General features: G+C 44.2%; 1 protein-coding gene across 1 annotated transcript in view; it reads right to left on the minus strand.

The window, feature by feature from the left end:
• The window catches only part of Ankfn1 (ankyrin repeat and fibronectin type III domain containing 1), a 387,857-nt gene that overhangs the window by 235,340 nt on the left and 132,140 nt on the right, over nucleotides 1–20,377 (minus strand). Inside the window, exon 2 of the mRNA XM_051158275.1 lies at nucleotides 15,203–15,243. The gene's annotated coding sequence lies outside the window, so the exon portion shown is untranslated. The remainder of the gene's footprint in view (nucleotides 1–15,202; nucleotides 15,244–20,377) is intronic.

Here is a 20,377-nt window from a genome sequence, read left to right on the forward strand (position 1 = left end):
TATGTACTGTTTAAAACACTAGGACCTGAATTGTATCTCAGCCCCTGGTGGAGATGGTGGAAATAGATGGCAGGATAGAAAGGCAGGGAAAATGGGAGGGGCAGGGGAAAGAGGAGGACCACCTCCCTGGAATCTAGATGAAGCATCCAGTCAGCTGGTGACAATGTCTTAAACAGAAGGGCTTTGACTGCTAAACAGAAGGATTGTTATTGGGTGATCAGAAGCCTAAACTCAGCATTTCTCAGAAAGACACTACCTCCCTCCGTTTATCTGCTCCGCCCAAGTTGGTCAACTGCCTCAGGCAAGGCATCTAGTTCCCAAACAGTCCAAGTTAGCCCCCCCCCCCCCATTGTTTGCTTTCCTGCCAAGTTGTTGCCTTCTGTTCTTTGAGGCAGACAAGCCATTTGTTTCCCTAATAAAGTTTTCTTTCTACCCACAGAGTGGTCCAGGTCGATGGTTTCACTGTCCCTCCCCCCTCCCCTTTATAACTCCTTTTACACAGAGATATTTTCAAATAAAAGTATTTAACAATGAACCAGGCTTAAGGACTGTGGGTTTACCTCTTTCCCAGATAATTCCTGAGGAATTTGTAAGTCAAAGTTTTGTTTACAGTAAACTTCCTGAACAACCCTAGTGACCTAAGGTGTTACCCCATCTGCTTTAATCCTGGCTATTGAGGATTAAATCTCACTTCACTTCTTTAGCAGCCCTTTAAAGATAACTTCAAATTTCATCAGAATTGGGCCCATGGGTCTTATAAAAACAGCTACAACCCTCTTTTGAAAAGCCCACACCCATATTCCTGGGTGTGTCTTATTCTATTCTTGAGTTTGTCTCTTTCTACTAAGCCTTATATTTAAGTCAAAATTAAGATCCCTTTTAATGAACTCCAAGTCCCTTTCATTCTGGCTTATCTTGAAATTCTTTTCTGTGGTGAAGTCAGGGAACCAGGTTTGCATGAGGGAAGATCCCTAAAGACAGGAAAGCTCTCTTTGCTGCTGCGTGAGCCATGTCTTCATCTTATACCCCGTCACCACTGACAGACGTGACATTCTAACCCTGCCCTCCCAGCCCTAAGACAAACATATGGTAAAGAACAAAATCATATCCATGTCCCTTAAAGAGTTGGCCCAAATGGACCTGTCAATCACCTGGTCCAGAAATCCCTGTCTGCTTCAGAGACTTTACAACAGTGATTCTCAACCCATAGGTCACAGATCCTTCGGGAAGGGTGTCAAACAACCCTTTCACAGGGATCACCGGCATTATGATTCATAACAGTAGCACAATTACAGTTATGAAGCAGCAACAAAGATAATGTTATGGTTGGGGGGCGGTCACCACAACATGAGGAACTGTATTAAAGGGTCTCAGCATCAGGAAGGTTAAGAACCATTGCTTTAGAAAATAGTATATCACCTACTGAGGGACCAGGAGTTAGACAAATTCCCTGGGAGGCAGAAAGATAAGCAGAAAGATGACAAACTTCCAAGTTTAGCTGGCTTCCTTTTTCTCCAAGATCGCCAACTTCTTCCTTACCCTCTAACCCGAGAGGAAAATTTGATGGAGGACCAGCTCAACAACTTCTTAATCGAAATGTCGAATTTCGAAAACAATCGAATTTTTACACCATGAGTGGCCCAGCCACCTTATCTTTGTTCAAAGTGGCCAACTCTACATTAGCTAAGGAGGACCCCCTCCTAAACCTTTAAGAAAACCCAGCTCTCAGGGAGAGACTGGATTCTCTGGCTTTGAATTTCCTCTCTTGGAGAGGAGCTTTCTTTCTGTGTGCCCGCTGTGTTTTGTGTTTCCTCACCTCTAGTGAAAGCTTCTCCTAGGGGGTGGACTCTGTTTATTGTGTTGGAGATTCTCCCTTGTGCTCCAGATTTCCCCTGCCTTTTAGTTCTTTAACTGACAGAGAAAATGAAGCTGACCCAGATCCCTACATGGTAACACTGCCTAAACCCTGTCCATTGCCTGCTGTCACCCTTGATAGCACCCCATACATTATACACCATACACATTATATGTAATGCGTCCTGTTTGTCTTGTGTCTCATCTAGACTGATCTGAAGGAGATCAAGTGGACCAGGAGTCAAGGGGGAGGCCAGAGCAAGAATCCGGTGACAAATTGGAACAAGTTTAGAGGGCTATAGTTAGGTTTGGTCAGCTGCATCCTTTCTTTTCCTCCTTAGCTCCCTTGTACCTCCTGTTAGAGTAAGAATCACAGCAGTGCTGAGCTTGTTGAGCGAGCCAAGTGACTCAGCCCTCACCTAAGGCTGACTCAGTCTGCAGCTTCGTGAGCTGATTTAGCATTTGCCTTTAGGGCTGAAAGTGCAAATGAGGTGACCTGATTCTAACTCTCCCTCTGCTTCTTTCAATTTTCACTTTTTTTTTTTTTTTTTTTTCCGTACTGACAGATATTTTCTCCAAGCTGAGCAACCCCTTTCTGGGTTTTCCCAGCATTCTGCTAGGGTAAAAAAAAAAAAAAAAAAAAAACCACCCAAACACCGACAGTGTTATTCATACACGAGAGAGAGGATTGCCCTACAAGGTGAGAGCGCAGAAACAAAGAAATAACCCAAAGGCTTCCTGGGAGGCTGTAGGCAACGAGACCTGTGCACAATAGCATCCTCTGAATACTGGGAAGGCCCAGCTGAAATGTTATCTCATAAGGAACGTGAAATTCAATCAATTATATTGAGCTGCATTTGAAGACAGGGCCTGCGTCATAGAACAGCTTGTAAGCCAAGTAAATAGTCAATGAACAAGGATGTTGTCGTTTCTTCTCATCATTGCTTAGTGCACACGAACGGGTGAGCATGCTAACCTTGGGAGAACATCATATACCTGAGAGGAATAAATGCCTCCAGACCTCCCGAGCCACCTAACAACAAACTTCTAACTAGGATTTAGTATCCCACACAGCTGTTCCTCCAAGGAAAGCTCACTAACTGAGCCAACTATATACATCTATTTAGCAACCGAGACTTGGCATTTGGTTTCTAGTCCCTCATTTGCGAGTTGATTTAGTAGTAGTCTATCCTTCTATGTCTATTTCCCTTTTGAAATGCACCAGGAATGAATTTTCCAAGCTTGTAAAGACATCAGATTTAGGTTTCTAGAGGTTCCCCTCTTGTGAGTTGAAGCTGGGTGGGGTGGGGGTGGGCTGGGGGGTAAGTATGGTAAATTACTTTGAGTCATTGAAACAGTTTCTTTTGGGCACGTGGTGTGTACCAACTACCTGGGGAATGTTATGCCAAGCATTCAAGTGATGGGGGCACAGGTCAGGCAAATAAAGGCACTTTTATTAGATGGGGACACAAATGTACTTCATATTTCAGAAAGTAATAGGCAAGTATACACTATAAATATCTCAACAGCTATACACTATTAATGGTGTGTTTTTCTGAGTTAATCCTACCCAAAGTGATATCTTGGGAGGGATCCAAGACTCAGTGGCCTTGGAAGTAGGCAAAAGTGGAGAGAGATGATAATGAGGGGAGAGTTCAGGAGTCTGAGAGACAAAGCTGAACAGTTGACCCGGGAGATTAGACTGAACTTTGGACTGACTGACTGCTTTTGCTCCCACTTTCTGTGAAGCTTACTAGCTAGAGATGAGAAAAGGTAGCCTCTGAGATATCCATCCACTGACTTTTCAGATCACCGGCTTTCTGATAATTTCCAAAGAAAAGCATAACCTGAAAATGCAATGCTGCTTCTGCGCATGGGTGGTTTTGGCGGTGGGCCACACGGATTCCAGTGTGCTGGTTAGACCATGAAACGTATTCCTGTAGAGTTACTTTTCTCTGTGTTTACCTTGCTTCTAATGGGTCCGATGGGCATGGTCATCATCTTCCTTTACAAAAGAGGTTGATTTTATTACTTTAAAGTGTGAGTGTGAGTGTGTGTGTGTGTGTGTGTGTGTGTGCGTGTGTGTGTGTGTTCATATAAGTGCAGGTCCCTGCAGAGAACACAAGTGGGCAACATATGCCCTAGAGGTGGACTTCTTGGAGGTTGAGAACAACCTAGTGTGAGTGCTAAACTAAGGTCCCCTGCAAGAGCAGCAATTTTAACCACTGGGCTATCTCTTCATTCCCCTATCTATTTTCTTTACTGACTCCACAGAATTACCTCTCCAGTCCCTCATTTATCTTTTTTACTGACCATCTTCACTAAGTGTTTCTTAACTAGTGTCTGACAAAATGTCTATGTTGGGTCTAAGTTTTGGGTATCAATGTGCTGAGTGTGGTAGAGAAAGTAGAGAAAGGAAGCCAGCCATGCCCACACAACTTAAGCCACTGCTTCCTTCCAGCACCCAGCCACGTTCTATGAGCAATACTGCTTCAGGCAGAATCTGCCCAACACTCCTTCAGACAATATTTGCCCAGCCCTCCTTCCTACTTTCTTAGTTTCCAGGCTGCTGACCTCAGGCCACTGACCTCAGGCCACTGATCCCAGGCCACTGATCCCAGGCCACTGATCCCAGGCCACTGACCTCAGGCCACTGATCCCGGGCCACTGATCCCAGGCCACTGATCTCAGGCTACTGTTCTCAGCCCACAGTTCACGTTAGTCTCTGCCTGGTGTTGGTAATACACACCCATAATCCCAGCCCTTGAAAGGCAGAGGCAGGAAGATCATAAGTTTGTGGCAAAACCACACGAAAATAAGAAGCAAAATGAACTTGTAAAACAAGGTACTGAGAAAACACCTTCACAAGTAACATCAAAGTAGAGAAGACAAAGAAAACAAAAGCCCAAATGAAAATTTAAAGGATAGCAAATTATAAACATGGTGGTAGGCATTACAGAAGGGAAATGACAAGCTAGCAACTGTCCAGAGAGAGAGAGAGAGAGAGAGAGAGAGAGAGAGAGAGAGAGAGAGAGTTGCACAGAACAGTCTATAGATTTCAATCCAGAATTGGTAACTTTGTACACATGCATAGAAATAAAAGAGCATCTGGTGGACAAAGGGCAAAGAATGTGAGCAGGCAAGCCTCAGAGAGACAGGGCTGACCAACGTACATGCAAAGATGCTCCAGCACCTGGTGTTAGGGAACTGATAAATGGAAAGCGAGACACCATTTTACCCCTGGCATCTTAAAAACAAGGTGGAGTTTAAAAGCAACCTGTTGATTTGGAGACATAGGCATTTCCAGGTCACACTCACGGAAAATGAATTGGTCAGCTTACGGACGGGGCAGCTTGGCAATATCAGTGATGTATACAGGGTATACGTCTGAGAACCCAGCAAGTTCATACCCTGGAGAAAGTTCTGCTCAGCTGCATACTGTCATAGGATGACAATTTTAGCATTGTTGCTGGCGTGTACATCTGGGTGTGTATGTGTGTAGAGTGCCGGTGTAGATGTGTGGAGTTCAGGGGACAGCCTCAGGTGTTGGGTTTGCCTTCACCCTTGTCTGATACAGCCTGTTTATTGACCACCACTGTGTACACCAGGCTAGCTCACCTGTGAGCTTCCAGCGCCTTGGGTGTCTCTGTCTCCTTGCTCAGTGTGTGAGTGCTGGTCTACAGCTGTTTGCTACCGTGTCTGGCTTTCTGTGAATTCTGGGGACTTGAACTCAAATGTTCATGTTTGAGCAGCAAACGCCTCTCACTTTATCTCCCCAGGCTGCGCGGCGTGTATTTCAATTGTAAAAGTTGTCAATGATCTGGCAGCTCGTCAATTGAACAGATAACAAAATGGGTAGCACCATATTGCTACATAATCTGTTCTACAGCAGAGACAGCAAAAACTGCAGCCACCTATGCATTTGGGTTAACTTCAGAAGCATAGAATGGAACTGACAGGAAATGAATGGTCCCTACTGTTTGATACCATTTGTAAAGTCCCAAAAGCTGGGAAGAAATGGTGGCTCCTTGATAAAGCCTGGATGAATGCGTAGAATTGTAAGCGTGTTTATTTGGTTAGTTTTTAAGAACAACAGAGGAGAACAGGATGAGAAAGGGGGCATATGTAGCTCCATTAGACTTGTAATAACTTACTCATTTAAAAAAACTCTACTTAAAGTTGAAATTCTGTTTGAGGACATACTCAGTTGGTAAGAATGCTTGCTTTACAAGCATGAGGATCCAAGTTCAAATTCCCAGAAGCCATGTAAAAGGTCAGGAATGGCTGTGTTTGTGCCTGTAACCCCAGCACAGTGAGGGATGGAGACAGGAGGATTGTTGAGGCTTTCTGGATGCTAGCCTAATACCAGGTTCAGGGAGAGATCCTACCTCCAAGTAATTATGCGGGACACTGGATATTCTCCTATTGTCTCTACATGTATGCTCATCTGCCCACATATGTTTGCACACCATCCTCTCAACACACAATGAAGCCAAAACAAGGTGTTGGTTAAAAGTAAGATGGATATTGATTACTCCCCCCCCCCCCCCTTCCACCAACATACTTTAAATACTGGGATAAAGTTTCACTACGTAGACTAGGCTGGGCTCAAACTCTCAATCTTCCTGCCTTCAACTCCCACTTTGGGCTCCCAAAGTATATGCTACCAGCCCAGTCATAATGTTTTCCTTTTTTATTTCATTTTGCTGTGGTGCTGGGTACAGAAGTCAGGACCTTGGACTTGACAGGCAATTTCTCTTCCCAGTGACCCTACATTCTGAGCCAGCACATTCTGTTTCTGATGAATGCGTTCAGAGGCACTGTACTAAAAGGTTAATACTGCATCTGTCTTCATGATGGTCCACAGTGCGTGCACTGACATCATGTGCAGCTCTTTTTTGTCTGTGCGGTCCTGTCCTTTCCTACCATCCCGATAAACACAGCTAAAGCAGCCAGAGATGTTTCCTTCTGAGGACACACTAGCCAGGGAAAAGACCTGAGCCACATAGATTGTATTCACTTGAGTTTGTAAGCCATGAGGATTTCCCAAGGGAGGAGTGGAGCTCAACTGCCCACAAGCTCATGCCTGTGCCATGTGGGCATGTATGCAGTCCACAGAGTCAGATTGACTCAGCCACCTGAGGAAATCTCTTAGGGAATGCGGGGAGAAGAGAGTAGCTCTCGTGCTATGCTATAGCGGATGCTCCAAGGAGCATCCCCATCCAGGTCGTGCACTGTCCCACTACACTGTTCACTTTGTGGATGCACTGAATACCAACATTTGGGTAATTCTTTTTCCGTTCTCTGTTAAGCCACACTTATGGCCCTTGCACCCTAAAACCTATTTATAACAAATACAGTGATACAGTCTTTGAGCCAATAATCAGCAGTGAAGACAAAACTGTTTTTTATGGGGGGGGGTTAGGAAGGGAGGGAAGGAGAGAAAGAGGGAGAGAGGGAGGGAGAGGGAGAGCTTTTGGAGGCAATATATTGATCTTTGACCAAATCTAAATAAAGTTTTAAGAAAAATCACTTGTAAGTTGGATAAAACAACAATAGCAACAAATTTTAAATATCCAGTGTTTTGGCTCTTCTTCCCACTCCCACCCCCACTGCTGCCGCGAGTGGAAGGGCCAGTGCTGTGCCAGGGAAGGCTTGTACAAGGAGCGATTGTTAGAGATTTTAGGAATTTGTAAGCTATTTGCTAAACCCAGACATTCTCAGAGGTTAAATGACATAGGGCAGTTATATAACTTGTATTAAGAATAAAGGAAGAAAACACTCAAAACTCATCCCTTCCTGGTTGGTTTGCTCTGTGTTGTCTGCCCAGTGTTTTGTCTGCATGCTGCAACATACTCAGGCATGTCGCTGCATAGCTCCCTAACTCTGCACTTACTAACATGTTAGTACTTGAAATGTCTATAAGGGAGTGCTCATTCATTAACCCAGTCATTCGATTTTTCTGGTGCTGAGGGTCTAAACCGAGGGTCTTGAGCTTTCTAAGCATGAGTGCTACCACTGAGCTGAACCCTCAGCTCCCCGAAGGAACATTTATGTCACAGAGGTTGGCAAATACTACAGATGAGACTTTGATTTATTGTCTTGCTAAGTGTCTAGATTAAGAAGTCAATGGGTATGGGTCTATCAATGTAGATTAATCAAAAGGGAATGCTCTGTCTACAGCTGTCACGTGGTGAATAGTGTAGAAATATTTAATTATATATATAAAAAAATAGTGTCCTCCTTAGCACAGAGCATCCTCACAAGGTTGGGGAAGTTGCATGTCTCTGACATGCACTCTTGTTTTGCCAAAATCTTAGTCATCAGCATGATCAGAAACATCAACTCTATTTACATGGAAACTATATTAAGTCGTCAACTGCAGCCGTAGGGTGTCTACAGATAGGAGAGCTCTGCACAAAACAGTAGCTGAATTCTGTGAGAATTAGGTATTGGAAAACTATAATACTGTATTCCATGTTTTATTGTTATTTGTAGATTGTGTGTTATATCCCTATCATATTAATAAGACTTACAAAACTACACTAAGCACACACACATATATACACAAATGGGCATACACACATGCACACACATGCATATGCACGGCTTGCTCACCAGTACCCAACCCTGTATCAATTTCAGAAGCAGTGGAGGAAGGCCATGTTGAAATTACATGGGTAATCGCATTGCTTGGGGAGAATAGCATAGGTCTCTAGGAACTTGGTGATTCTGGAGAACTAGGCATGATTAGGGGAGGAGGTAAATGAAAAAGAAAACAAAATGAGGTGGGATTGCAACATATACAGCAACAAGAAGAAAGGGGAGTGCGATGGTTTGAATGAGATATGTCCCCAACAGGCTCATGTATTTGAACACATGGTCCTCTGTTAGCAGCACTGTTTGGAGAAGTTATGGAACCCTTGGGGGATGGAGCCTTGCTGAAGGAAGTATGTCACCAGAGCAGGCTTCGAGAGTTTATAGCCTTGCACACTTACAATGTACTCCCTTGGCTTCCTGTGTGTGACTGATGATGCAATCTCCCAGTTTCCTCCTTGGGAGATCTGCCGCCCTGTCTCCTGCTATTGTAGGTAATCCCTCTGGACCTGTGAGCCAAAATAAATCCTTTCTCTCTTAAGTTGCTTTGGCCATGGCACTTTATCAGAGCAACAAAAAGTAAATAATGCGTGGGGACTGATTGAGCAGTCACCACAAGGAATGTGGGTGAGCAGCTTGAGCTGCCCTGCTGAAGAATGAGATACAGTCCTTTCTGAAGGGCGTTTGTAAATGTGGGCCACGTTGTTTACATCTTTAGATGTCTCTGTGTCCATTGAAGGCGTATCTGAAATTAAATAGCCCACGAAGTCATTTCGTTAGTCAAGTTGCACTGTCATTTCAATAGTGAAGTGATTTTTTTTTATTATTATAAGGTATGAAAAAGTTATGCCCAGTTGTCTTTGGTCTTGTTAACACAGGGCCATGACATGGCATGTCCCTCTCATGAGAAAAACAAAAGCAACAACAGTGACACTCTTAACTATAGATTATTGCTTTCCTGTTACAGTTTTCCTGGATATTTTACAAGGATCCATCATTATAATAGCCTATGAGGCAGTCATAAAATCATGTTCTTACAGCAAGAACAGGTTTAGAGAGATGAGACAAAGCACATGGCTGGCAAAGTCTCGTGTGGATAGAATCCAAGTGACCTAGACCTGAACTCCCGCTGGAGTCAGCTTTGGGAGAGAGGAGTGCTGTGTCCTAGCAGACAAGTGTAAAACTAGCTTGTTCATTTCTAAAGGGCACCAATATCAATCTATTGATAGGGCTCTGTTGGGGCTGGAGGGCTGCCTGCATTAGAATTTGCTCGTGGGTTTCAGAAAAACCCTCTCTGAATATCGGGTTGTATAGGAGAATGTCACAGGCATTTCAGAGGAGACAGAGATGAATAAAACATGAGTCTACCTTCGAGAAGCTCAAACTCCAGAGGCTCCTTCTTTACCAGTCTCTTGAGAGAGGTCAAGAGGCAAATCAAACTGGAACAGGGGTTTAAAGAAGGGGAAAAAAAAAATCAGGGCTCCTGTCGGTTCCTGGGAAGAGTCTGAGACAGAGCTGTGTTCCAGGGATCCAGGTAAAGGTCTTATGTCATGGAACACCATGTACAGAAGTGGAGGCAAAGCTGGGTCAGCTTGGATGTGGCCTCCTAAGGACTCCAGGTTAACCTTGGGGCCAAATGCGGTTAAATTTCTCCCTGTTCTCGCCACTAAGGCTATTAGAAGTCCTGCACCTGGGATGAAAGCTTTGTTTCCGTTTGTTTTCTTGGAACTCTGTGGGGCCAGGCTTCTGAACAGTATCTTTTTATTTCAGGCAGTAACATTTTAGGACAGACGTTGAAAAGGGAATGTGGACAAACTGAAAGGGCTGACCAACCCAGTCCTTTGAAGGATGGCTGCTAACGGGAGTGGGGAAGTTTAGTCTGGATCAGGAAGACTCTGAGAGTACTCGAGATTAGATTCCAAAACCATTTGGAGGGTTGGGTTGTCACCTGGGAAGAATGGATGCTCCGAAGCTGATCCAAGAAGGCACAGCCTACACAAATGACGTGGAGTCATAGCGACGCTATCTCAGGCTGGCAAAATACAGGCAGGCGAGCTGTTCCAAAGGAGGACGCTTTCCACCAGAACAGAGGAAAGGAAGGGTGGCTTCTACAGGGCTGTTGTGGCCTCTTAGGTTGGGCTATTGTACCTTATGACATGGAATGTGTTTTCCCAAAATAACACCCTGCAATTGACGATTCCATAATAAAAAACGATCAGCTTACCCTTAGGAATGGCAGTGAGGTCATATTTTCTCCAAGGCTGAACTTGGGGTAGTTAACATACAAATTGCAATTATATTTAAGTTCCTTAGAAACATAAGAAACAATGGCATTTCGGTCATGACCAGGGTAGAAATAGATGACCTTTAGTGCTCGATCTCTGCTGAACAGTGAGAGGCCATAAGCAGTGGGAGTCCACTATGTGGAGACTTGGGGTCTGCTTTGAGATAAAGAAGTGAACCGAAGAACTATAAGGTGACTATGGATGTAGCTTCAAGTTCTTCAGCTTTGTGCCTAGCAGCTCTGAAAAAGCAACCGAAGGCAGCCGAGCCTCTGCAGAGCCAATGAAAAGAGCCAAAACAGACCACTCAGGCTAGATAAAGGTCCCATCTCTGCACTTCTTGGCGCCTCAGGCCTCTGCAAGGACCATTTCAGCTTATAGGAAGGAGAAGCTAAGGCCATCAGAGTATGGCCAAGGCCACAGGTTCTGGCACATGTGACTTAATTCACATGAAACAAGCAGTTAACAAGTATATGTATAGACAGAATTATCCAAAGAAGAGGCCTGTAGGAGGAGCCTGTGGGGGGCAGGGAGAACAAAGCTCCTCTAAGCTTAGTGAATACAAGAAGAGGAGGAGGAGAAAGAGAGAAAGGGAAGAAGAGAGGGGAATAACAACAATAACAACAACAACAACAACAACAACAACAACAATAATAATAAAAGACTGACATTATAACCCAGACAAACCTCAAGAGGATTTTACAAGAAAAGAATTTTGCCCAAACAATGAAAGCCCCCAGACAAAACCTTTGGCTCACAATTTATTAAAAGTTGCTTCTTCCCCCTGAACCCACCAACTTCCATCATTCTCGAAGAACATTCTTTCTGACTTCTTTCATTAACATTTTCTTCTTTTACTGAAGCAGACAGTGCTCTGGGGAATCTCCCCTCCTCCTCCCCGTCCCCCACCTCATCCCCACCAATGGGGCATTGAATGAGTGCCAGGGTGTTGTCTGTGTAAAGAGAAATTGCAAAACCACAAATTGCAGAAAATCCAGACTGCCAAAAAATCGAAAGGAACACACAATATCGCCATGCCTCTTAAAAAGCAATTGCGCATTTTACAGGCCTCTGGATAGTTCAGGTTTGCTTGGCAACTTTCTCACTCATACCACCCAGAGAGAAGACAGTGCCCTATCAGAGGCAGTGGTCCTGAAGACTGTGGGTAGTTGAGTCCAACAACAGTAGGGGCAAGACTCAAGGAGACTGCTTGAACTCAGCAGGATTCTATTTTTCTGTCACTGTATAGTGTTGACTTTAAGGCCCAAAGTTTGTCACCAGAATGTTAGAGACCCTGCAAAAACAGATTCACCAAACCAAACCAAACCAACCAAGTAAACAAACAAACAAGCAAGCAAAACCCTAATACAAAACCCTTATAAACCCACCATAGTTTTAGGTCGTTCCCGGTCCCCCCTCCCCTGCCCCGACGTAATCTTATTTCATTAATAGAGTCTTTGAAACACTCAGCAAAAGCCATCTCCCTTTCTCTTTTGATCTTCCATAATCAAAGAACTTAGAAACTGAGTGTTAACTTTTCAGAACTGTGCCACCTCAGAGGGAGTGAAATGGGTCTTAGCCGTGAGAACTCTGGTTTTTCACTTTGGGGATGTTCTTCCCATGGCCCTGCTCTATTTTCCCATGGGGCATATCTTCCTGACATTGCAAAGCTGTCCTCCTCCAGTCAAGTTTGTATTCCATGTTCTGTATACATTTCCCAAACACCATGAATGGACCACCGACTCGGAGGCTGGGTGTTGACCATGTGTCAGTCATCCCCTGTCCTTGGGCTCTAGAGAGGCTAGTGGCTGAGGCCACCAAAAGGAGCCAGAGAAGTCACTGACTGGTGGTTTTGTTTTACTTACATATTTTTAAATAGATTTATTTATTTATTATTTTATGTGTATTAATATTTTGCCTGTATGTTTGTCTATGTAACATGTATGTGCCTGGCTCCCAAAGAGATTAGAATTGGGCATTGGATCCCATAGAACCGGAGTTACAAATAATTATGAGCTGCCATGTAGGTGCTGGGAACCAAACCCGGGTCCTCTGCAGATCACCCAGTGCTCTTAACTGTAGATAATCTCTCCATCCCCAGCCTAGTGGTTTTTAACGCCCTTCTGTGGCTGAGTGAAACCAACTTTCTTCCAGTCACTCAGAGAAGACTGGGGATTTGAGTAGAGCCCTTCTCTCTGGACAGTGTGAAATTTCAGTGCTGTTTACACATTGGAAGGCATACAGACTTGGTCACTGTGCATTGCATGTGATCCCTGGGTGAAACTTTTGTGCTGAATCAGCCAATTCCTTGCTCTCCTTCTGACCTGCAGTCTATAAGGTAAGGGGTACTTTAACCCAAGTCTTGATAAAGAGATCTGGGGGTACCGGCCATCATTGATATGCTTATGTCCACATGGAATGGTTTGGAGTGCTGCTTTAACTTGCTTTTTACTGGAGCTGGAGAGATGACTCAGTGATTAAGAGATGTACTGTTCTTCCCAGCGGATCAGAACTTGGATCCCAGCAGCCAACCACCCAGCTCCAGAGGAGCAGACACCTCCTGCTTCTGCGCTCCGTGAGCACTTGCACATATGGACAATCCTCTCTCTCTTTCTCTCCTTCTTTCCTCTCTCTAACTCACTCACAATTAATAAATAAAAAGAAATCTTACAAAATACTAGATGAGGAGTTGGGGAGATGGCTCAGCGCTGACAAGCAAGAACTGGTTTTCCAGTGGTGCCAAGTTGGGTCCTCAGCACCCACATCAGGTGGCTCACAACCACCCACTGTGGCTCCAGCTGACTTCCATGGATTTGAGTCCTTCTCTGACCTCCATGGGCACCTGTATGCATGTATGCATACCCCCCACATATGCAAAAATAACTAAAAATAGAGATAAATTTTTAAAAATTAAATCACTCTTCACCTAATATTCATCACGAACACATACAAACTACAATTTTTGGATTTAATAGTAAATCGCTTAAGACACTGGGGAGCTAAGCTGACAGTGCCGTATGCTAAAGAGCTATTAACTATGAATACATAGGAAAATAAGCACAAGGCGGTTTTCCTTGAAGTGAGTCCCATGTGCTAAAGAAAGAAAACTGACAAAAGCTCACACCTGTACAAGCAATATGCTCATGATAGCGCATGGGAAGGAGGCTCATGAAAATCTAATGTGACTTTATTGGTAAAAGCCACTTAAAATATTCCTAGCGTGCAGGTGCCTTCACAAGGCAGTGCAGATCAGAACAACAGAAGACGGAGTTCGACTTGCAAGAACAGCCTGGAGAAGCACATCACTTGGGCCCAAGCCTGAATGCTGCCGAGAGTGTCTCTTGCTGCTAACGTTTGAATAGTTAGCAGCGAGCAGTGGGATCAATTTGCTGGAGTGAGCAAACAGACAGACATCACCCTGGGAAGGCAGGATAAACTCAGTTTTTCTTGCAGGTTCAGCTAAGCACACTGTCTCAGGGACCGAATGATCCGGGGGAATTTATTAGAGCGTGTGCGGTGTGCAGAATTCCAGGGAGACCTTGGGATTCTGGCAGGCCTGAGAATGTCTAGTTAAATGCTTCGGTGGCTGCTCAGATGCATCCCTTATTGGAAACTCCGTGTAAACCAGGAGCTGCAAATGGCTGCCTCAACCTTTTCTCTATGGTCGGTTTATCTCGTGACCACTTATCTTCACTGACAAGGAACTCATTACCGTTCCCAGCTACTTGTGTATACCCTGTGGCCTTCATATTGAACCCAATTCTCTGCCTTTTGAACTTATGGATTATCAGACTGTTCCAGAGATAGACAGGCTTTTCATAAACACACACAGAGGGATACAGTCACATACTGACGTTAAGGGCAAAACTGTCAGATGCCCATCCTCCTGATTCGGACCCACCACAATTACATCTGGTCTTGCAGAAGAGAAGAGATGTGTAGTTTGGTATAGACACAGAGAGTTCCAGAGTGGAGGGATGTAGTACGCACAGGAGATGAGATTTGCTCTAAAAAGAACACAGGTTTACAGAGTGGCCATAATTAGCAGACTCAGGAAGGAATTACTAAAGCAACTACCACGCTGCTGAAGTAGGAGGCGCCTGTGAATCCACAGTGAGGACTGACTGGGAAAAGGGAAATAAATTTCTCTGAAGGAAGGGGTGATGGATATTCAGATGCGTGATGGCCTCTAGCTATAGTGCACAACACCCTCCTCTGATTTTCTTTGGATTGTTAGGTGTAGCATTATCATCGCCACAATTTCAGTCTGCTTCCCAAAACCATTTCTAAGATGTCCCACAAAATCAACCCTGTGAAGGGTGACGCTTCAAACCATTGAATGCATTTGGCTGCACCAGGCTTTTAATGACGAAGCAGCAGGAGGTAAGCGATGGGCGCCTAAAAGATGAGGAGGGTTTAGGAATGACAGCTGAAACATAGATATTATTTCGAGGAGGAAATGTACTTACATTTTGCTGCAGGTGAAATGCCTGTCTTTGAAGGGTAGCCTCTGTAATAAAAAGAAAGAAATATGTTTAAGAAATTGTACAGTAACTAACTCAAATGGTGGTGGTGGTGGCGGGGGGGGGGTGGGGGGGAGTAGAAAACCACAGCGAATTGCCTCGGAAGGTACAGCCACTGATGGAAAAATAATGAGGACTCTAAAGATGAAAACTTGTTTATCAGGAGACTCTTCTCGGGGAGCAAGAAGCTGGAACCCACAAAGGAAACATTTGAGTCAACTGTCATAGCTCCTTGCAGACTCAGCTCCCGGGTTCCTGAGTGCCCTTGAATAGTGATGCTCTCTTTGCCTCCCAAGTGCAATCCTGCAGGGAAACTCTGAGGCGTCTGTTTGCCTAGATCATCAGCTTAGTTACATTCAGCGTTCTCTTGCTTCTGGTTCATAATAACATTCTACCCTGTGTTTGAAGGGCCCAGTTCTGACACTTTGTTCCATTAAAAGAATGTCCTTGGGGGGAGGTGGGGGGAGGAACCCATAATTTTCTCAATTCATGCTTAGTGGGATAAGTGGACAGTTTTGTCTTCCAAGAAATAAAAAGCACTTGTGGGGGCTTCTGAAGGAGGCCCACAGTAGATGCCAGGTTTCTCAAAGATGGCAATGAAGAGGAAAGACAGTTAAGCTATATGTCTGCTTAGAAGGGATTTGCCAAGTGTGAGGGCAGTTTGTTCAGTGCAGCGTCCCTTCACACCCTTCGGTTTGCTTCCAACTCTGTATTTTTTTAAAAAGCAACTTTATTATAACCAGTGGAGTACTTTTTAGGGTAGCAGGTTTCATGGGCAATGCCAGCCAAGATCCCCATCCCGCCCCAAACCCCACCCCTGCTCCTGTGTGCCATCTCCCATCAGCATGATAGATTCTATATATTCTGAGATTTGAGTGGATCGAGGACATATCTTAGACTGGGCATTCATCTCACTGTTGACACTGCTCTGGAAGTTTGATTAGTCATTCACTGGATGAGCAGTATGTTTCCAACCTTTGCCATTTGTGTATATCCCTCCCCCAAACACACACACACAGTTTTGTGCTGAGTGCATATGTTCATGTACATATTTGGAGGGTGCATGCATGAGTGGTAAGTGTGGAAGTACTATGACACACATGTGGAGGCCAGAAGAGGACTTCTAATATCTTCCACTTATATTTCCCCACTTATTTTCTTGACACAGGGTCTCTCAACGATCTAGAAGTTTCTATATTTACCTAGTCTGGCATGCCAGTGAGCTCCTGAGATCTGTCAGGCACACAAGACCATGCTGGACTTGTAAATGAATGCTAGAGAAGAGGACATATGCCTTCATGTGGCCTCTTACCAACTGAGCCATCTCCTCAACCTCATCCTCCATCATTTTTCCAAATAATGGTGTAATTTTGAGAAGTTAATTCAATGCACAGCAACTGACCAAAAATAACAGTGCTATTTCAAAGAACTCTTGTAAGAGTTAAAACACACAATAAGTATAAAATAGATACATAAAATAGTGGATTTTATAGTTTGGGTCAGGAATGTCCCAGACCTAAAAACTCAGATTCTAAATGGCTGGTCCCCAGCTTGGCACTATTGCCAAGGGATAGAACATTGAGGAAGTAAAATCCAGTGGGAGGGCGTTAGGGCCCATGCAAGGGGACAAGAGAGCCCAGATACCCACCTTCCTCTCTCCTTTGCCTCCTCGCCATGAGGTGAACCGTTCCCTCTATTATGGTTTCCACCACAGTGTGTTGTCAGGACTCCAAAGCACTGAGGTAACAAGTATGGACTAAAGCCTCCAAAACTCTGGGCCAAAGGGACATCTTTTTTCTTTATAAGTTGATAAGAGCAGATGTTTGTTACAGCAGCAGAAAGGCAAGTAGTGCACTGAAGACTTGCTAAGTGTATCATTTGATGTTGTTACTGTTGTTGCTGCTATCAAGGCTAAGTTGGGAAACCAAGTCAAGAAAAGGGACCCAAGAAGGTAGCAATTTAGGCATTCTTACTCAGGTAAGGCATTTCCCATATTGGGTGTCAAAATCACCCCACATTTCTTTCCCGGTTTATTTTTATCAAAACTTTATTTCTCTGTCTGCTGAGAAGGTTGCAGGCACACAATCAGTATCTACATTCGTAAATAGTTCTATATGTCAGCAAGCCACCAAAATGACCCCTTGCTACTGCCCATGGGGAGGGAGCTCATAGTTGTCAAATTATTACATTGTTGACCTCACAAGGAATGGGAACTGTTACTGTCTATGCAGGTAGGTGTTCTATTTTTATTGGCTGAATTGTGTCTATGGGCTCTGTAGTGTCATGTGTGTGCCACTAATTGGAAGAAATTATAGATGCCTCTCTGTTCCCAGACCAGCATATACTCCCCCTCCCCACACACCTCTTGTCCTTCTAAGTACAAATGTGTGTTGAAAAGGCTTCAGAAATTGTGTCTTCGTGAGCTCCTTTGAGGAATTCGTTGCTAAGAAACAAATTTAGGACTCTCCTATCTACTAAGATTTTTTTTTTTTTTTTTTTTTTTTTTTTTTTACTATTTTCTTGGATAATGGGCTCTTTAGCCACAAAGAATGAACAAGGAAGATGGTCTCCAATTTCAAACATTCAATGGGCAAGGGCTCTTCATTTGGGCAACAATTTTATATGATATCATTGATTACTTTAAACACTACTCAGAGCTGTCCTCAAGATGGCATTATGTAGCTACCTAATGTGTGGTACCCATTATTTCTTTTGAGGGGGGCACAAAATCAGTGAACAGAGACCAGACAGCCATGTACAAACTCATCTTTGCTTTTGAAGGCTTGTTTCCACCATAGACAAAGGAGAAAGAGAGCCCTCAAGATGACAAACTAACTCATTCACCAGCTTGCTGAGTACTGCTGTGTGCAGAATACAGTGCTGGCTGCTGATCGTGTACCTCAGCATCCCTGACACACATCTGTCTGGCTCTAGAGACTACCAGACAGCTTGGAGAGACCCCCATGGCACCAGATTCAGAATCACAATGCTGGCCGGTGACAGGGAAGCTGGTGATCTGGTTTAGAAAGAGAAATTCACACGTCATAGTGATAGTCACTAAGAACCCTGAGCACTTGCCGGTTCCTATTCCAGAGCAGAAGGAGAGAAGGCAGGTGTGTGTGTGTGTGTGTGTGTGTGTGTGTGTGTGTGTGTGATATGTCCCATACTAAGCAGAGTGTATCATTGAGGCCAAGGGGTCTAGGCAAGAGGCATTGGCTCCTTTGAGGGTCTAAGAACCCAAGGCTGCCATTTGCAGTATTTGACATAAAGAGAGTCCAGGACTGAGATGAACACTCAACTAATTCAGTCTCTGTGTTATGTTAATTCTACTTATTTGGCCGAAGGTGTGGTAGTAGTAGTTATTTTGGATTTAATTTATTCCCAGTGGTGCTGGGGACTGATGTTCTCAAATGATTTGGTAACTCAAGAATAGCTTGACAAAGATTTGATTCCAGGGAAAACCTTGTTAATTGCCAGATAAGGCTTTATGAATGGTGGGTGCCCTTTGCATTCTGATAAAGTACTCTTTAATAGCACCTGACCTTTCAATGCTGGTCTGTAGCTCAGTGGTAGACCATTTGCTCAGCATGCGTGAAGTCTCAGATTCTGGCCTAATACTTCCAGAGAAACAAAACAGAAACCGCCTGACCTTTTGAGATGAAGGCATCGGGATCTGAAGTTGCAGTTTACGAGCCTCAGCCTACAGCGCTGTCTGAGCGTATGCCAGTCCCGGCAATTCTACCAAGCACTCCGGTGACCTGTAACCAGTTACCTGACCTATCTAAGTTGGGATGCGTTTATCCTTAAGATGGGAATGGAGTAGCCCTGTACCTCTCCTGACTGCTGTGCTTATTGGAAGACTTAATACAGATAAGGAAGGGCAAACACCTGGACCATATGCTTAGTATGACAGTAATTACAACTGACTTTAGTGAGTCCCAACTGAGAAGGCGTCGTCTGAAGAACGGCACCTTCTGCAGGGATGAAGAACTTCTGCTCTTGGTCCTTAAATGGCTACAGGCAGGCCCCTAGCTTCCCAGCCTTTTGATTCCAACTTTGGGTCCAGTATTGACGTGCCACAGGCTCAACTTGAAAAAGTCCTGTCAGATTGGTATTGAGACTCTTTATACACAGCAGCGTTTTAGTTCCCAGTAGCACTCCTCATCCCTGCTGGTGTTTAAGGAATTTTCTAAGCGTTTCCAACGGTCTCTCTTAGGGCATTGGAATTTGGCTATTTTTCCACATAGCCTCAGCACTATGTCTCTGCCCAGACCTGGGTGGGCGTTCCACTGCCTTACTGTGTTTACTTATAAATGGTTTCTTGTGTTTTGATTTCTTTCTAGCTTTTTAACAGTTAAAGTGTTTTTAATTTAAGTAAACAATTTTCATTTCAGAAAGTTTGGAAACTACAGAAAGCACTAAAGTGCGGCTAAAGAGCTCGAACGACACGGATTTATCTGGATGTGTGTAAAGACGCAAGCACTTTGCTTGATGATCTGGTCTCGTGTCTACAGCCATGACTCACAGGGCATCCCATGTCATTCTTAATGGTCTGTGTTAATCCGAGCAAGCATGTGCATGCATGTCCACACCCTCCTCACACAACCCTTTACATGTGAAAATCTCTACTATTCAAGTTTTTTTTTCCCCCCCAGTGAAAAAAAAGATAATGCCATATTATTTTATACGATGTGGTTTTATTCTTTTTAAAAAGACACATTTTGTTTTCAGTTTTTATATGTGTGTGACTATGTGCGGGCATGCACCAAAGTATGCAGTTGGCTGTAGAGGCCAGGAGAAAGTATTGGATTCCCGGTGCTGGAATTGCAGCAGGGGGAGGGGGGGCAGTTGTGAGCCACCCAGTGTTGGGTGCTGGGGATTTATCCCCCACCCTTTGCAAGAGTTCTTCACTGCTGAATCTTTCTCTGATTCCACTTTTATTCTTTAATTATAATTTTGTAGACATAAGTCACTATGTATCAGATGTTTGAAATGTGCTCTGGGTACTGGGCATATAATTCTTAACCAAACGCAGTTGTTGTAAAGCACCAAGGCATTTCCAGCTCACTAAATGCACAAGAGACCACTTAGAAAATAGACCACATCTACGCTGAAGTGAAG

Source organism: Acomys russatus, chromosome 16 (assembly GCF_903995435.1).
Source record: "Acomys russatus chromosome 16, mAcoRus1.1, whole genome shotgun sequence".
Classification (NCBI taxonomy): domain Eukaryota; kingdom Metazoa; phylum Chordata; class Mammalia; order Rodentia; family Muridae; genus Acomys; species Acomys russatus.